Below are 17,397 nucleotides of genomic sequence, written 5' to 3' on the forward strand. Positions count from 1 at the left end.
AGTTGAGGCATTCAGCTTTTTCACGTGCGGAGTCAGCTGTGTAGCCGTTTGAGGTAAGGGAGGGGATGGAGGGGGAACAAACACCAGAAACGGATTTGACCAGATGCCACCAGGATTTGGAAGAGGGAGACAGATAAGAGAGTTCGGTCTTGAGAACGGAGAGATATTGTTTCCTGGCTCTCCTGAGGGTGGACACACACTTGTTTCGGGCTTTGTGAAAGGAAATGAGATTTCCTTCCATTGGATTTGCTTTCCAGGAGACGAAGGCAAATTGTTTCTGGGCAACAGCCTCACCACAAGATTCCGTGTACCATGGACGGGAGGAAGGGTATGACAACTGAAGACGAGATGGGATAAATCTGTGCATGAGAGAGAGCAATTTACTTTGGAAGAATTCCCAGGATGAGTTGATGTCAGAGGTGGTAGAGATGGGAGACCAGTCCAGATGATTGATGGCTGCTTGAAGACCGTGCCAGTTGGCCTGAGTGAAATGCCAGACTCGTCGACGCTGAGCAGGCTCCCTGAGGATGGTCAGAGAGATGTCCACTTTAACAAGGACATGATCAGATGATCCGATCGGAGCAGAAGAAGAGCAGCAGACATTTTCAGGGAAGTTAGTCATAACCAAGTCCAGAAGAGAAGATGTTCCGTTGACTGAGATCCGGGTCGGGAAATTGACAGATTGTGTCAGTCCCAGTGAGTCGCAGAAGTCCTTTGCTGAGGAGCCATGGCTGGTGAGAGAGGTACCCACACCCAGCCAACTGGCATGATGACAGTTGAAATCACCACATATGAGGAAGAGAGAGTTGGGATGAGTGGATAGAAGTTGGTCCATATCATCAGACAGCGAGATGTAGATGGAGTCATCACTGTTTGGTGGACGGTACAACACACATATGAACAAGAGGTGGGAGCGAAGGGGAAGCCGTAGCCAGAGGTATTCCTGGGGGTGAGGTGGAGAGAGTGCAGTGCAGGGCGAGTGAGGAAGAGAGTTTTTGATAAAGATAGCAACCCCGCCTCCAGGACGAGGCTCAGGTCTATCATACCGGAGGAGGGAGTAGCCCGGGAGAGATACTATGGAATCAGAGACATCATAAAGGAGGAAAGTTTCTGTTAAGCAGATCACGTCTGGTTTGACAGAAGCAACCTGTATGGAGAGATCAGTTAAGTTTGAACGAAGGCCCCGGATGTTTGAGGTCCATACCGTTAATGAAGAGGAAGGGGGAGCATCAGATACAGAACAGGGGGGGGGAGGGGTAGGGTAAGATGTGGAAGAGGTGGAAGAGGTAGGGAGAGCTGTTGAAGGTGTGTCAGAGATTTCAGAATAGCTCGGAGAAAGGGAAGGATGGGGCGGACAAAAGGTTTGATGGTGATTGGGTGAGCCACAATGAGGTGTTATTTGAGGAGGGGGAAGAGCGAGGCAGAAGGTTGGGGGAGATGGAGGTGAGAGTTTGAAGGGGGAAGAAGCGGGGAGGACGCTTTGAGGAGGGGGAGTGAGAGGGGGGAAATTGAGAAGCAATGAGGGTGGGGAGATTTGAAGGGGAGGGGTGAGGGGGGAGTTTGGGAGGGAAGGGACAAGGGGAGGGATTTGAAAGGGATGGGATATGGGGGAGATTTGGAGGGGAGGGGTGAGGCAGGAGTCTAGGAGGGGAGGGGCGAGGGGGCGTCTTGGCGGGGAGGGGTGAGGGGGTAGTTTAGGAGGGAGGGGGCAAGGGGGGAGATTTGAAAGGGATGGGTGATGGGGAAGATTTGGAGGGGAGGGGTGATGGGGAAGATTTGGAGGGGAGGGGTTATGGGGAAGATTTGGAGGGGAGGGGTGAGATTGGATTTTTGAAAGTGTACGATTTATGGGAAACGAACATTTATTGCAAAATGAGTTTCTTGTGACCTTCGAGTTAAAAACACGTTTAAGGACGCTGGATGGAGGATGGAGTGCAGGAGAGTTTAGGGAATGTAGAAAAAAGGCACTATAGGAGATGGATATTTTTTTTGGGATGAATTGATTTGGTGAGCAAGTCGAAAGCAGCCTTTTAAAGAAGAAGAAGAAAAAGGTGTTATAAAATATGACGGAATACATAACTTGAGGGGAAAGTGTAAACATTGAAGGTTAATGAGTGAAAACTATCTGGGGAAATGGGGGAGAAACACGTGGTCGAAGAACGAACGAACGAATAAGAATGAATAAACGAATGAGAACAGAGAAGGAAAATGTTTTTTTTTTTTTTTTTTTTTTTTTTTGAGTTGAGATTAACACAAGGAAGTAGGCTATGGGTGAAAAGCCTGGGAATACAGAGAACGAAAGTTATTGGATCACAAACGACGGACCACTGAGAGAAAAACAAAGCCTCAAAGTTGTACAGTGCACACTGTACAAGGCCTTGCTCGCGACACGGCAAACAGACGATCAATTTATGAAAGATAAACACCGAGAAACAACCAAAGTTGCACACAATAACTTCACACACCGAAAGATAAATACAGTTTCGACAAAATACAATTGTGAACAGACTTAACTTCGAAAAACGTGGAGACCGTGTGGAGCTTCGAAAATCCCTGCCGCCGTCTCCAAGATCTCGCGAGAGATTGATCTCCCTTGGGCCCGGCCCTGCCGCCCGCGTCATGTCCATCCTTCGGCGCCCGCGGGGCGACCACAAGTACGAGGCGCTCAAACGTCTCCTCCTTGCCACGTTCGGGCTCACAGAGGTCGAACGTGCCGACCACCTCCTGGACCTTCCCGCCCTCGGCGACACACGACCATCCGTCCGGATGGATTTCATACTGACGCTGCTTGGAGACCGGCGTCCGGATTTCTTATTCCGAGCACTTTTCCTACGCCAGCTACCTGTACAGGTGCGCCTCGCGCTGGCTGGTTCCAAAATAACGGAACCCCGCGCCCTGGCTGGAGAGGCTGACAAGTATTTCGCGGCCTGCGACACGCGGTCGGTGTACGGTGCTGCAGTAGTGGATCCCGGCACGGAGGCTACAGCGCCCCCTGCTTCCCTCGTGGCCGCTGCTACGCCCCGCCCACTACCGCCGCCGCCACCACCACCGCCGACGGCACGGCCGCCGCCGGGGCCACCGCCGCAAACCTGGTGCTACTACCATGCAAGGTTCGGCCGCAAGGCTAAAACGTGCCGCCCACCATGTTCTTTTGACGGGTCGGGCCGGCACTCACTTGCGGCCACGAGCGTCGGCCATTCCGGCAGCCTCCTGTTCATCACGGACACCTTGTCCGGGCGCCGTTTTCTTTGTGACACGGGAGCGCAGGTAAGCGTCCTCCCTGCCTCCACGTCCGACAAGCAAGCCGCGCGCCGGGGCCCCGCTTTGCTTGCCGCCAACGGTACACCCATCCACACATTTGGGAAGCGTTGCCTCTCACTGCGGTTCAGAGGGCAGCGCTTTCAATGGTCGTTCGTTACCGCCAGTGTGCCAATGGCCCTGCTGGGCGCGGACTTCCTATGTGTGCATGGGCTGTTGGTCGACGTTGAGCGCAGACGTCTCGTCCAGGCCGAAACCTTCAGCTCGCTCGCTTGTTCGCTGAGCGGCTCGCTGAGCAGCTCGCTGAGTGGCTCACCGAGCGGCTTGCCAAGCGGCTTGCTGAAAGGTTCCGTCCCGGCAAGGTTAGTCTGCATGCTTCCGGCAGCGGCCAAGTTTACCCGCCTCCTCACCAGTTTCCCAGCCCTCACGCGGCCCACCTTCTCAGCGGTGGCCGTCAAACACGGGGTGGAGCACCATATCCCCATGGTTGGGCCGCCGGTCTACGCCCGGGCACGCCGACTCGACCCCACAAAGCTCGCCGCAGGGAAAGCGGGGTTAGCCACGCTGAAACGGCTGGGGATCGTACGGCGCTCCAACAGCGCTTGGGCTTCTCCTCTGCACATTGTGCCGAAGCCCAGCGGAGGATGGCGGCCGTGCGGTGACTACCGCCGGCTCAATGATTCCACCACCCCCGACCGCTACCCAGTCCCGCATATCCAGGACTTTTCCGCCCGGTTGTCAAACACGACCATGTTCTCCAAGGAGGACCTCATCTGGGGCTACCACCAGGTCCCCGTCCAACCAGAGGATGTCCCAAAGACGGCCGTCATCACGCCCGTCGGCCTCTTCGAGTTCCTGCGAATGCCATTTGGGTTGAAGAATGCAGCCCAGGCGTTCCAACGGCTCATGGACAGCGTCTTGCGCAACTTACCTTTCATCTATGTCTACCTGGATGACATCCTAGTCGCGAGCGCGTCCCGGGAGGAGCACCTGCTCCACCTCCGCATGCTTTTCGAATGCCTGGGCCAGCATGGCCTGATCATCAACCCCGCAAAGTGCCGTTTCGGCATCGCCGCCATCGACTTCTTGGGGCACCGCATCACCAGGCATGGGGCCATCCTTTTACCGGCCAAGGTGGAGGCGGTCAGGGATTTCCCGTGCCCCCGCATGATCAAGGGGCTCCAGGAGTTCCTGGGCATGGTAAATTTTTACCACCGCTTCGTGCCCCACGTCGCCCAGCTCCTCCGCCCCCTGCACGAGGCCCTCCGGGGCACGCCGGGGAAAGGTGACATCGCTTGGTCGGAGCCGATGGCCACGGCGTTTGCGGACGCAAAGCTGGCCCTGGCCAATGCCACCATGCTGGCACACCCGGCGCCCGATGCACCGATCGCCCTCACCACCGACGCGTCAGACTACGCGGTGGGCGCGGTGCATGAGCAGTGGGTGCATGGTGCTTGGCAGCCGCTGCCGTTTTTTAGCCGGCAGCTTCGCCCGCACGAACGCCGCTACAGCACCTTCGACCGCGAGCTGCTCGGGCTCCACCTGGTGGTCCGACACTTCCGCCATCTGCTCGAGGGCCACCCGTTCACGGCTTTCGTCGACCACAAGCCCCTTCTGTTCACGATGGCCAAGGTCGCTGAGCCATGGTCGGCACGGCAGCAGCGTCACCTCTCTGCCGTGTCTGAGTACACGACGGACATCCGTCATGTCGCGGGTAAAGACAACCCGGTGGCGGATTGTCTTTCCCGGTCCGTCGCGCATGCGGTCCACCTCAGGATCGACTATGCCCGGATGGCGGAGGAGCAGACCGCTGACCCCGGCGTCCAGGCCTTGCGGTCCGCTGTCACGGGCCTCCGCATCACCGAGGTGCCGTTCGACGTCGCGGGTGCGGCCCTCCTGTGCGACGTCTCCCTCGGCCGGCCTTGCCCCATCATGCCCGCTGGCTGGCAGCGCCCGGTTTTCGACGCCATCCACGGCCTGTCCCACCCGGGCATGAAGGGCTCCCAGAAGCTCGTCGCGGCGAAGTTCGTCTGGCATGGCCTCAGGAAGGACGTCCGCGACTGGGCCAGGACGTGCCTCGCGTGCCAGTGCGCAAAGGTCCACCGCCACACCCAGGCCCCTTTGGCCCCGTTTACGGTGCCCGAGCGTTGGTTCGACCACGTCCACGTCGACTTGGTGGGACCTCGGCCCCCCTCGCAGGGGTTCACCCACCTCCTTACCATGGTGGACCGCACCGCACGGTGGCCGGAGGCCGTGCCATTGGCGGCGACGTCTGCGGCGGATGTGGCGCAAGCCTTCATCGCCACTTGGGTTGCCCGGTTCGGCACCCCCTCGGACATCTCGTCTGACCGCGGCCCCCAGTTCACCTCGGAGCTCTGGGGCGCAGTGGCGCAAGGGCTCGGCGTCAAACTGCACCGCACCACGGCCTACCACCCCCAGGCCAATGGCCTGTGCGAGCGCTTTCATTGCTCGATGAAGGCCGCGCTCCGGGCCAGCCTCCGCGACGGCAGCTGGGCCGACAGGCTCCCCTGGGTCCTGCTGGGCCTCAGGACGGCGCCCAAGGACGACCTGCGCACGTCCTCGGCGGAGCTGGTCTTCGGGCAACCACTGCGGGTACCGGGCGAATTTATCCCCAATTCCACGGCTCCTTGGTCCGCGGCGCAACAGCGCTCCACCCTGCAGGAGACCGCCCGGAGGTTAGCCCCGGTGCCGACGGCACACCACGGTTGCCCGCCCTCCCACGTCACCCCGGGGCTTCGCACGGCGGAGTATGTCTTCGTCCGGCACGACGCCCACCGGGCACCGCTACGGCCCCCGTATGACGGGCCCTTCCGCGTGCTGGAGACCGGGGACAAAGATTTCACCGTCGACATCGGCGGTGCCCCGGATCGTATCTCCGTGAACCGCCTCAAGCCGGCCCACCTCAATCTGGACCACCCCCCGCAAGCAGCTCTGCCTCCGCGTCGAGGCCGCCCCCCCCGCGCTCAGACCCCCGGCACCCCCCAGCCCCGCCGTCCCGCTACCCCCCAGCCCTGCATGCATCGCCAGGGGGCATTTCGGCTGGATCATCTGGCTTCCCCGCAAGCTCACCCTTCAGGTGCGCGGGAATTCTGGGGGGGCGCGTGTGGCGGGCACAAGGGACAATAATTCCGTGCACCAGTGGGTGGCGCGAGCGTCCAGGCGGGGAACTGAAATGCATGCCCCGCCTTTCGGCCGATCGGCCACGCCCGGGGGTAAGACGTGGCCTCGGGACATATATGCGGGCTCTAAGCTCGAGCCCGCCCAGTGCTGAAGTGCGAGCTCTGAATAAAGACTCTTGTTGTATCAACGCGTTGTGGCCTACCTCTCTGGCAATCGAGTCATGTGTGCACAGCACCACACCCTCTTAATTACGTTTAGACTTCTCAGACCTTTGATGACCCTTTAATTACCCCAAGACCCTTAAGACCATGAAGACCCCGAAGACCCAAAACACCCCCAAAGACCCAAAATACCCTTGAAGGCCCTGAGGCTCAAAAAGACCCCGAAGACCCAAAATACCCCGAAGACCCAAAATACCCAAAATACCCCAAAGACTCCAAAGACCCTGGTGACCCAAAACACCCAGAAGGCCCAAAAGACCCAGAAGACCCAAAATACCCTGAAGACCCAAAATATCCCGAAGACCCAAAAGACCCCGAAGATCCAAATCACACTGAACACCACAAATACCCATAAAGACCCTGAAGATCCAAAAGACCCTGAATACCCCAAAGACTGTGCAATACACCACACAGTATTTCACAGACACATCAACCAAAGAACTAAACCAAAGACCAAAACACCCAAAATTAAATTAAAACACCAAACATTGATTAAAGTTTAAGGGAAACACCCAAAACACCCCAAAGACCCAAAATACCCTTAAAGGCCCAGAGGATCCAAAATACCCTGAAGACCCAAAATACACCGAAATGGTCAAAGATGCCTATCCCTCTGAAACGACGTGTGGTGAGGCGGTGGAGCATGCCGAGACACACTAGTATGTGTGAATAATCGAAACATAATTCGGCTGTGAAATGGTGACAAATCAAATCCGACAAGCAGCAATTAAAGTGATCGAGAAATACCAGTTATGTTTGATTTGATAGTTTTTTTCTGTAGTTTAAATTTGCCTGGTTTATATCTACGTATTACATACTGTAGCCTATGGGTAAATGTGTAATGATGAGGTACGAATCATAGAATGTGCTTGTTTATCCATTACTCCTATTATTAGTCCTCTACCAGAGGGGACAATAGGTTTGCTGTCTGTCCGTCTGTCCATCCATCCATCCGTCCCACCTGTGCTTTTCCAGACTTTTCCCCATTACCCTTTAATATTCTTGGGTAAAATGCCAGGGGCATAGAAAATGCCCCTTTATATAAAGGTATGTGCCATGTGGCAAAGTATAGAAAAGCCAATGCCAAACAATACAAAATAAGGGGAATTTTAAAAACATCGTTTTTCATGCTGGACTACCCTTGTGTTCTGAGGAGGAACCAAGTAATGCTCTCGAAAGGTTCATATAAAGGGGCGCCAATTTGATTCATACAGCTGCATGAAGAAAAAATGTATTTTATTTGCCAGATGTAGGGCGCACCTTTATATTGAAGTGAAACTTGGCACATGGCTTTATCATGATAAGTTACAGAAAAAGTTTGAGTTTCGGGATGTTTCATCAGTTTTAATTTGTTTTGGCTATGTTTACTATGCAAAATATTGTGACTGTGCGGTAGGGAACATATGTATCCCAAAGGAATTCTCCCTCTTGTTTACTTGTTTTTCATGTCAAGGCTTGTTTTTGATTGAGCCGCCAGATTAGTACGTCTTTGCCTTTCATTTTCTGTTCATACCATACAAGCTCCTCGGCTGTAACCTCAACACTCACCAACACTCTGCACTTCAGCCATTGTCATTCACAACCAAGTACTCTTCACATCAAATCCAAACAATCTAACTACCCAGATCTAACTATCCAGGCATTTATCATCCCCAATCACTCACGTCCTGAATTACAATCAGTCATGGCCGTGCCATCCCATGTCTTGCACCTCCATGCACATTTATCATCTGTTACATGGAGATCTGATCTGACCAGACCTTGCATCAAGGGGTGAAAAATGCAGCCAAATTATGTACACTATCTCAGCCAATTATATACCGTATGCTATCTCAGCAGGGCAGCATATCATATCCTGCATGGCATGTTCATTTGGCCAAATGTCCCCCCTTATTGTTTTCAACCATAGTTCATGAACCTCCTCGGAAAATAAAATCGTTACGTAATTTTGCCGCCGATCTAAATTTTCGATGTCAGAACAATGTAAAGATGTCTTTATTATTTTGCATTATTTAAACGGGAAATGCAATGGCAGAATAACAAGAAGAAATGGCCGACGGTCCTTGCACGTTCTTGTTCTTCTGCCATTGCATGGCACCTGCTTGCCAACCCCGTCTGTGCAGACCAGTGCAATGCAGATATGTTTAAGATATTTACCCGACCCATTCTATGTTAGAAGCAACCTTCATCCATTCCACGGACCCTTTATTGTGCCGTCAAAAGAAATTTGTACATTCTCTCATTCTCTTTCAACATGGAAAGATTAAAGGTGTTGGCCCGACCCATCCATTATTGTATGTCTGCAAATGGCGAGTCCTCCGCCTTGGGGAAACCCCATTCCCCCTCCCTCCAAGGTATTGGTGCTGGTGAATCATCGCTTTCAACTCTGCTCCAGCCAATCGGAGCCAAAGATAGTGGTGACTGAGTCAACCAATGCATGTTCAGATTACCAATTACGTCATAACTGATGAACCAATAGGTGTCACTTACATAGGCATGCTTATATATGCACGATCTTTCACTTCCTTCTTTCTCTTGCTGTGATTTACCATGAGGAGTACAGCATGAAAAGCTACGGTTATTCTTTGTGACATGGCGACAAATGTTAACCTGGCGATAATAATAGACTGACCCATCTTCCCCTTATCTATGACTATATAATAATGGACTGGTCCCTCTGCAATTCACTGCTGATTCGTCGGATCTTGTCACATGCTTAAGTGAGAATGGAGTCTGATGATCATGCCGAGGAGACGTGTTTTCTTACGCTGTAACTACAGTGTTTTGTCCTCGAATACAAATGAAAGTTCTTTAAAGCTCATCACTGAGTATTTATTTGTTGTTAGTTCATTTTGAATCTGGTTGGCCATGCGGTGAAGTGCACGGACGGCTTGTGCGTCAAGAGTGACACCCTCGGGAAGGTCTTGGCCCGATCGGAGGAGTGAGCATCCATGTTGTACGACTGACATTTGGTACTCGACGCACCCTGGTTGGTATTGTTGCAGATCTCACCATCGGCCCCTTTTCCCCTTATGAAGGGGAATTAATCCCCTCGTCTGTGACTGACCGACGTGAGTCCTGAAGCTGCCCAGCTCCCTCCAGAGAGGCAGGTGAGCAACCTCGTTTGAGACCGCGGACAAGATGTTATTTGCCGAGTGGATTAGCAGCCGCGGCTCGAACCATTAGCAATACTACACCCGATCCTAAACGTTGGTCAAATCGTGCCACAGGTATTCAATGGGGAAATCACAAAAACGAAACGGATGTAAAGGAAAGAAGGCAAGGTAGGAAGAACAGGGATTTATTACTAACTATTATGTACAAGACCAAAGAAACCAAGGAAGAAGGAAGAATACGAAAATAATTTACAGAAGAGGAAGGAGACACAGTGCAATACTAGCTTACCTATACAGTCTTACTTATTCCCAGGGACAACACGAAGGATGGACGACAATCAGACTTACACGGGGAATGAAGCAGGAATGAATGGCAGGAGGTGGATGGCTGGACGGACGAGGAGGTGGGATCACAGGGCGGGAAGGATGCGGTCCGGTTGGTGTGATCGCGCGGCTCGAGGTGAGCAGCCGCCGACCCTCCTCAAGCGTGTTCACACGGCGGCGTTGCTTCGCGAAAGCTCAAAGCTGCGGTGGTCAAAGCTGCGGTGGATTCAGCTGCAGTGGATTCCGCTGCGGTGGACTCCTTACTCATCTGCTCGTGGGGGCTTCCTCGGTCATCCGCGGGTGGGGGCTTCCTCGGTCATCTGCTTCGGTCATCTCCTTAAGCAGTCCCTCCCAACTTCCTTTTATAAGGCGCATGGCGATCAAGCCGCTGGCCTTTTAGAAATGCCCATCGGAGAGCTCGCCTCGGCCTGGATTGGTCGCGAGGGCTCACCAATCCCACCCCCTTGATGAGGCGTTGGCAAAGCCACGCCTTGTCCTGATGCTTGGTTGACTCCTCCCACCTTCTTCTCCGAGATGACCTTGCCATAATGGCGGCAAATGTAGTTGGCAATGCGAATGGCAAAGACGCAGTTGGAAATGGAGGTTTTGGGCAATTGTAAGGGGATCTATCTTATTTCATCTGGTGCAATGCAGTCAACTAATGGGAAACAGAGCCTTATCTATATATATAAAGCAGTAAAGTATGTTTGTTTGTTTGTTTGTCCTCTTATAACTCGAGAACTACTCATCGCAGAGAAAAACCAAAGGCATATTCGGAATCAGTACGTCTCAGAGCAACTACAGCACACCTTAAATTTTAAAAAACTTCGGGTTTTAAAATTAGCGTATTAGCGCAGAAGCGCTAGCAGAAGAGGGAGGGAATCGAAGGGAGGGAGCGCAGCACTCCCTCTAGCGCTCTGCAGCGCCAGCGCTTCTGTTAGTGTAATTAGCGTATTTCAGAACGTAAATTTTTCAACTTCATTATTCGGAATCAGTACGTCCCAGAGAAACTTCGTAATGTTAATTTTTCAACTTCATCCGATTGACATGGGACCAACGGCATGTGACAGAGAGTGAAACATACATGCTACATTTATTTGACGACAATGAGTTCCGACTTCCGGGTTCGTGCCGCCAACCCTGTTAGGCGCCTCTTGCGGCACACAGGGAATTACCAGTGAACTGGTACTCAATTTGCCGACCTCGGTAGGATGACAGGCTGAGTCAACCCCCCTGGTGTTAAGGGGGAGGAGGAGGGGAGGGGGAAGAGGAGGGGAGGGGAACGGGGGGGAGGGGAACGGGGGGGAGGGGAACGGGGGGGGAGGGGAACGGGGGGGAGGGGAATGGGGGGGAGGGGGAGGGGGGGAGGGGGGAAGGGGGTGATGGGGGGAGGGGGAAGGGGGGAGGGGAGGGTGTGGGGGGTGCCCCGGGGGAAGAAGGGCCCCTCCCCCCCTCCCCCTTCCCCTCCCCCCCCTTCACCTCCCCCTCCCCCCATCCCCCCCATCCCCCCCCTCCCCCCCTCCCCCTCCCCCTCCCCCACCCCACCTCCCCCCCTCCCCCTTCCCCCCTCCCCCCCCCTTCCCCCTCCCCTCCTCTTCTCCCTCCCCTCCTCCTCCCCCGCCCGGCAATGCCGGGTACTTCTGCTAGTACTAACATAGAATAAGAAATAACTATAGAGAAGGGTATATGGTGGCCTACATGCTTGTACATGGACTAGCTACGGTGCACTCATTTCAATTAACAGCCAATGAAAGGGGAAATGTACATAGGAAATTTTAATACTAAATTTACAAAGTGAATGTTCTAAAAACCGTACCACAGCACCCTCATTCCTCACGGCACGTCTCGGGCCGACAAAACTTTAACTTAGTGTGGCACGTAGGTGTAGTTCCCTCTACAATTAACCTGACCCTGAGTGTGACAATTTTAAAACACAAATAAGTATGTCCCTCTGTTGCATTGCACCCTAGCTAACAGAATCACGCCCACAGGATAACCGAATTGCGGAATGGTTTTCAAGCTAAACAGGCACGGTGGGGAGCATTATTTACAAGTGACGTTACTTTGATTATTTACACTGCAACCCAGGACCTGCGATTGTTCTTTTTGGGGGGGGGGGGGGAATGGGGGGGGGGAGACAGCCTGCACTGCATCGATGCACCAGCACCAACATAGAGCACCATAAAGCACCAAAACGCACCGGAGTGCACAGTCACCATAGTAAAAAAAAATAAAAAAATCTGTTGGTGGTCTTGCCCTTCGGCTCCCTCTGCTGGCCATTGTTCTTCCACATGTTGTCAACTTCTTCTGCTTACTGGCGGCCTATTTGGTGGATATAAAAATGAAAAATGCACAAAACGTGTCCATTTTTTATTTATGGCCCACAGGGGCCGACTATGGGTGGTTCACCTGTGGGCTTGGTGCCACCTCACCGGGTCCGCAAGCAAGATCTTGGGCCATCATGGCCGGTTCCAGCAGAGGGGCCATGCCCCAACCCGTGGGGTCCATGAGTGGTGCTCAGCCACAGACATGTGGTCCATAAGTGGTGCGTGGATGCAGGCAGCTGGTTGCAAGGATTCGGGCACACCGACGCGCCCCCCCCCCCCCCCGCATGCTCCCCTCAGTGCCCAGAGAGCACAATCCATGGGTCGAGGAAGGAAGACAGAGAAGACAGGTGAGTGAGGGGTAAGGTCACAAGGGTACACATCAACGAAGGCAATGCAGAGTGAGGTGCGTCTGGAGACTGAGCGGAGAAAAGCTCGTCCCTACCATACGTCACCCCCCCCTGTTACCTACTCTACCCTTGCCCTTACCCATATTTACAAAAGCCTACACATTTACAAATCCGTCACTACGTCTCGTCCTCCCTATATTTCCCCTAATACCAAATTCGTCATTACAATCCCTCTAACCAAATTTGCCATCACCAATTCATCATCAATCCTCATGAGGGGGGAGAGATAGAACATCAGCACAATGTCACACCCACGTCATGATGCGTCTCAAAATCCAAAACATTTGCACAGAAAATAATAATAACAACAAACCATGGCACGGTGTGGAGTTTTGTCACCCCAGGTGAGTGGATGTAGATGGTGTGAGGAGATTCTTAATCCTAACTATCCTCTAAATGACTTTAATACACTTTACACCACCCGGGGTCTTTCCCTGCCAATCCATTGGCCATCTTACTCTTTGCGGTTTTAAGAACCAAATTCCCATTGACCAAACTGTGGTGCTTCATCAATTTGGTGTCTCACTCCCCCGATTCAACTCCCTGTGCCTTTGCACAATTTCAGGACTGGGTCGTGTGGCTCTCCCAGCAGGTCTACCCACCTGCACACCTCCACCACTGCAGTTGCCTCCGAGCTTACCTGCTCCTTACCCTAACCTATCTACCTGGGGAAGGCCCTCTGGCGCTCTCCCCACTCGGTGCCCTCTCTGGCACTGGGCTACCCGGGTCCGTCCTCTGGATCCTCGGGCCCCATCCACAACAACTCTACCGGCTCCCAGAGCCCACCTGCGGCCTCACCTGGCCAACATCCTAACAGTGGTGGAGTGCCCATTTAACTACGCACACTAACAGGCCACACGCCCAGCCATTTCCACGACACTAATGCACCCATTCAAACACCATTCTTCCACCACGCACCACAGATGCCAATATCCAACCACAATTTACCTACTCCCTCTACCTAACCCTTAAACTACCCTCCCCGGGTATTCGTGATGGGGTCCATCCTCCCCATACACACCTTCACACCATCCACTCCACTCCACAGTTTCCACCATACTCACTCCACACCATCCATTCCATACTCCATATATTCCATACTCCATGTATTCCTCACAACCATTCTCCATACACCTGTATTTGCACACCTGTGCCATCACACCTGCTGCTTCCTGCACCCTCCTTCCTCCCAGGCTTCTTCAATCATTCAATACAATGCACAACCACAATTGTTCCTCATACACTGCTCCATACACTTTTGATTCTCAAACACAGGGCATAATCTGCTCCACCTGGTTTCCTTCTAACTTGGTGCTCCCCGTCTTCCCTTTAAACTAAGCACATCCCACGTCGTCGTTATCATCCATTCTAACCTCTCTATGTCCCTGACTACCTGTACAATGTCGCTACTTAAATCTCCAGTTACCTATAGTCATCTCTAGGTCCCTATACATTATCCTAACCCTCCCTCGGCGAGCTTTCACTGCCAAACCCCATTAAACTATAGCTCATGTGCCCCGTTGTGTGTGAGGGATGGCAGAGTTGTCATCCCACCACATCGGGCATCTCCCATTATAAATTTTGCCATCAAATTCCAACCAATCAAAATTTGCCAATCACTGCCAATCATTCTACCAATCAGTTGCCAATCAAATTTTGCCAATCACAAATTCCCTATCCCTACCAAATGTCCTTTGACTTGAGCCTCGGTGCGTCGTTATATTCTCAAAGCCCGGCTTCGCGAAGCTGAGCAATGAATGCGGGTGGTTCATTGCCGGCGGTTGGGTCCGTCCGGCATTCGGTGCAGGGAAGGAGGCTTACTCGGGCCGAGATTCCACGCACCATCTCGGCACAGAACCGTCCGATGCCCCAATCTCGGCCGGCCGGAACGCCGCGACCACTAGGGGTCGCCGTGCCGACCCTTCTTACCCGTCCTCGAACCGGGCCGCCCGCCCCGCTTAGCGGAGCACGGACGCGACCGTTCAGAGCGAGGCCAGGCGTGGATCGCGCACGGCGGTTCTTTCGAAACTGCCGTGGTTACGATCCCCGCTGGTTCCCGCCGCACACAAAGCCGGCACGAACCGAGGGCTCGCTTTGGCTAAAAGTCGACCTAACCGCTGCTCCGTTTAACGTCGATGCTTCACTTGCATGCTCACACCACGCGTTCCATCCCTTATTCACACATCCAGGTGTCTCCATACACTCCGTCATTGCACCTTCTCTTACACACCCCCCAGGTTCACTCATTACGCTCGCAGACTTCCTTACACACCTGACCACCGCACACCTTGGCACACACTCGTCATTCGCACACCTCATCAACACACCTCTTCGCGCCCACTCCTCGGTCACATCCTCTGTGACAACCACGGGTGTGCACTCTTCTACACACCCAATCACGTGCTTCACCACCAACTCAAGTGTGCATTCCCACACGCGCTCGACCATTCCAGGTGTGCATCCTTCCATTCCAGGTGTGCAGCCTCTCTCACCTGCTACAACCAACTCGTGCTCCGTGTTACTTTCGTCACTCTCACCACCACACTCGGTCGCGCATTCACCCTTACTCTCGACAGCGCACTCTGTAATCATGCACTCCTCTGTTGCACACCTTTCTCGTGCATCCTCTTGTGCACACTCTCCCGTTACGTCCTCCGTAACACTCACCACAGGTGTGCACTCTTCCGTTACATCCCCTGTAACACTCCCCATCACGCGCTTCAAGGTGCCCCCCCCCCCCCCGCACCCGTGCCACGACCAACTCACTCTCGACAGCACACTCACTCCTCGGCGCGCTCTTTTTCCTCACACACCCCATAGTCGGACCTCCTTGCACACTTCCTCTTTCCATACACTCCGGACCAGTCATACACCTCACCATTGGTCCCTCACGAGCACCCGGGTCTAAACCAACACCCAAGCTGACAATCTCCCCTCACACCATATACATTTCCGAGTATATCGCCACTCACCTCGGCACCTCGTCTTCGCTCCTCCTCTGCCACCTGCAAACTCTTTATTTGGTTAGTAAGCACATATTCATGATTTGAGCACAGACCTTGTACATATTCCATCACTTCCTCATATCATCAAACCATCAAACCATCAAAGGCTGGAGTCATCATGATATCCTGATATGGTGAGGGGTGGGGGAGGAGAGGAAGGCTGGAGTCATCATGATATCCTGATAAGGGGAGGGGTGGGGGAGGAGAGGAAGAGTGGAGTCATCATGATATCCTGATAAGGGGAGGGGTGGGGGAGGAGAGGAAGAGTGGAGTCATCATGATATCCTGATAAGGGGAGGGGTGGGGGAGGAGAGGAAGGCTGGAGTCATGATGATATCCTGATAAGGGGAGGGGTGGGGGAGGAGAGGAAGGCTGGAGTCATCATGATATCCTGATATGGTGAGGGGTGGGGGAGGAGAGGAAGGCTGGAGTCATCATGATATCCTGATAAGGGGAGGGGTGAGGGAGGAGAGGAAGGCTGGAGTCATCATGATATCCTGATAAGGGGAGGGGTGGGGGAGGAGAGGAAGGCTGGAGTCATGATGATATCTTGATAAGTGGAGGGGTGGGGGAGGAGAAGAAGGCTGGAGTCATCATGATATCCTGATAAGGGGAGGGGTGGGGGAGGAGAGGAAGGCTGGAGTCATGATGATATCCTGATAAGGGGAGGGGTGGGGGAGGAGAGGAAGGCTGGAGTCATCATGATATCCTGATAAGGGGAGGGGTGGGGGAGGAGAGGAAGGCTGGAGTCATGATGATATCCTGATAAGGGGAGGGGTGGGGGAGGAGAGGAAGGCTGGAGTCATCATGATATCCTGATATGGTGAGGGGTGGGGGAGGAGAGGAAGGCTGGAGTCATGATGATTTCCTGATAAGGAGAGGGGTGGGGGAGGAGAGGAAGGCTGGAGTCATCATGATATCCTGATAAGGGGAGGGGTGGGGGAGGAGAGGAAGGCTGGAGTCATGATGATATCTTGATAAGGGGAGGGGTGGGGGGAGGAGAGGAAGGCTGGAGTCATCATGATATCCTGGTAAGGGGAGGGGTGAGGGAGGAGAGGAAGGCTGGAGTCATCATGATATCCTGATAAGGGGAGGGGTGGGGGAGAAGAGGAAGGCTGGAGTTATCATGATATCCTGATAAGGGGAGGGGTGGGGGAGGAGAGGAAGGCTGGAGTCATCATGATATCCTGATAAGGGGAGGGGTGGGGGAGGAGAGGAAGGCTGGAGTCATCATGATATCCTGATAAGGGGAGGGGTGGGGGAGGAGAGGATTAAAATGGATAGTTACCAAGATGGACGTTCAAGTGAACTTTTATTGTGCTGGACATCTTAGTTAAATCATGAACATGATGGCCATTCAACTGAATAGAAAGTATGATGGACATTCAAGTGAATTCTGATTTTGTTGGACAAACATTTAAATTTAGTATTAGGAAACACGTGCATCTCCAAATGAAACATTTATGTTGTATTTTTGTGTTTGTGTGTATTATTCCACAGGTGGCCAAAATAATCTAAGGCATCTTTAATCAAGGTCTCTTTGGTCTTGATAATGTGCAATGCAGTCGCGAAAATCATGATATTGATCTCGATGTTAT

The sequence above is a fragment of the Myxine glutinosa genome, chromosome 7, assembly GCF_964187855.1.
Source record: "Myxine glutinosa chromosome 7, kmMyxGlut1.1, whole genome shotgun sequence".
NCBI lineage: Eukaryota > Metazoa > Chordata > Myxini > Myxiniformes > Myxinidae > Myxine > Myxine glutinosa.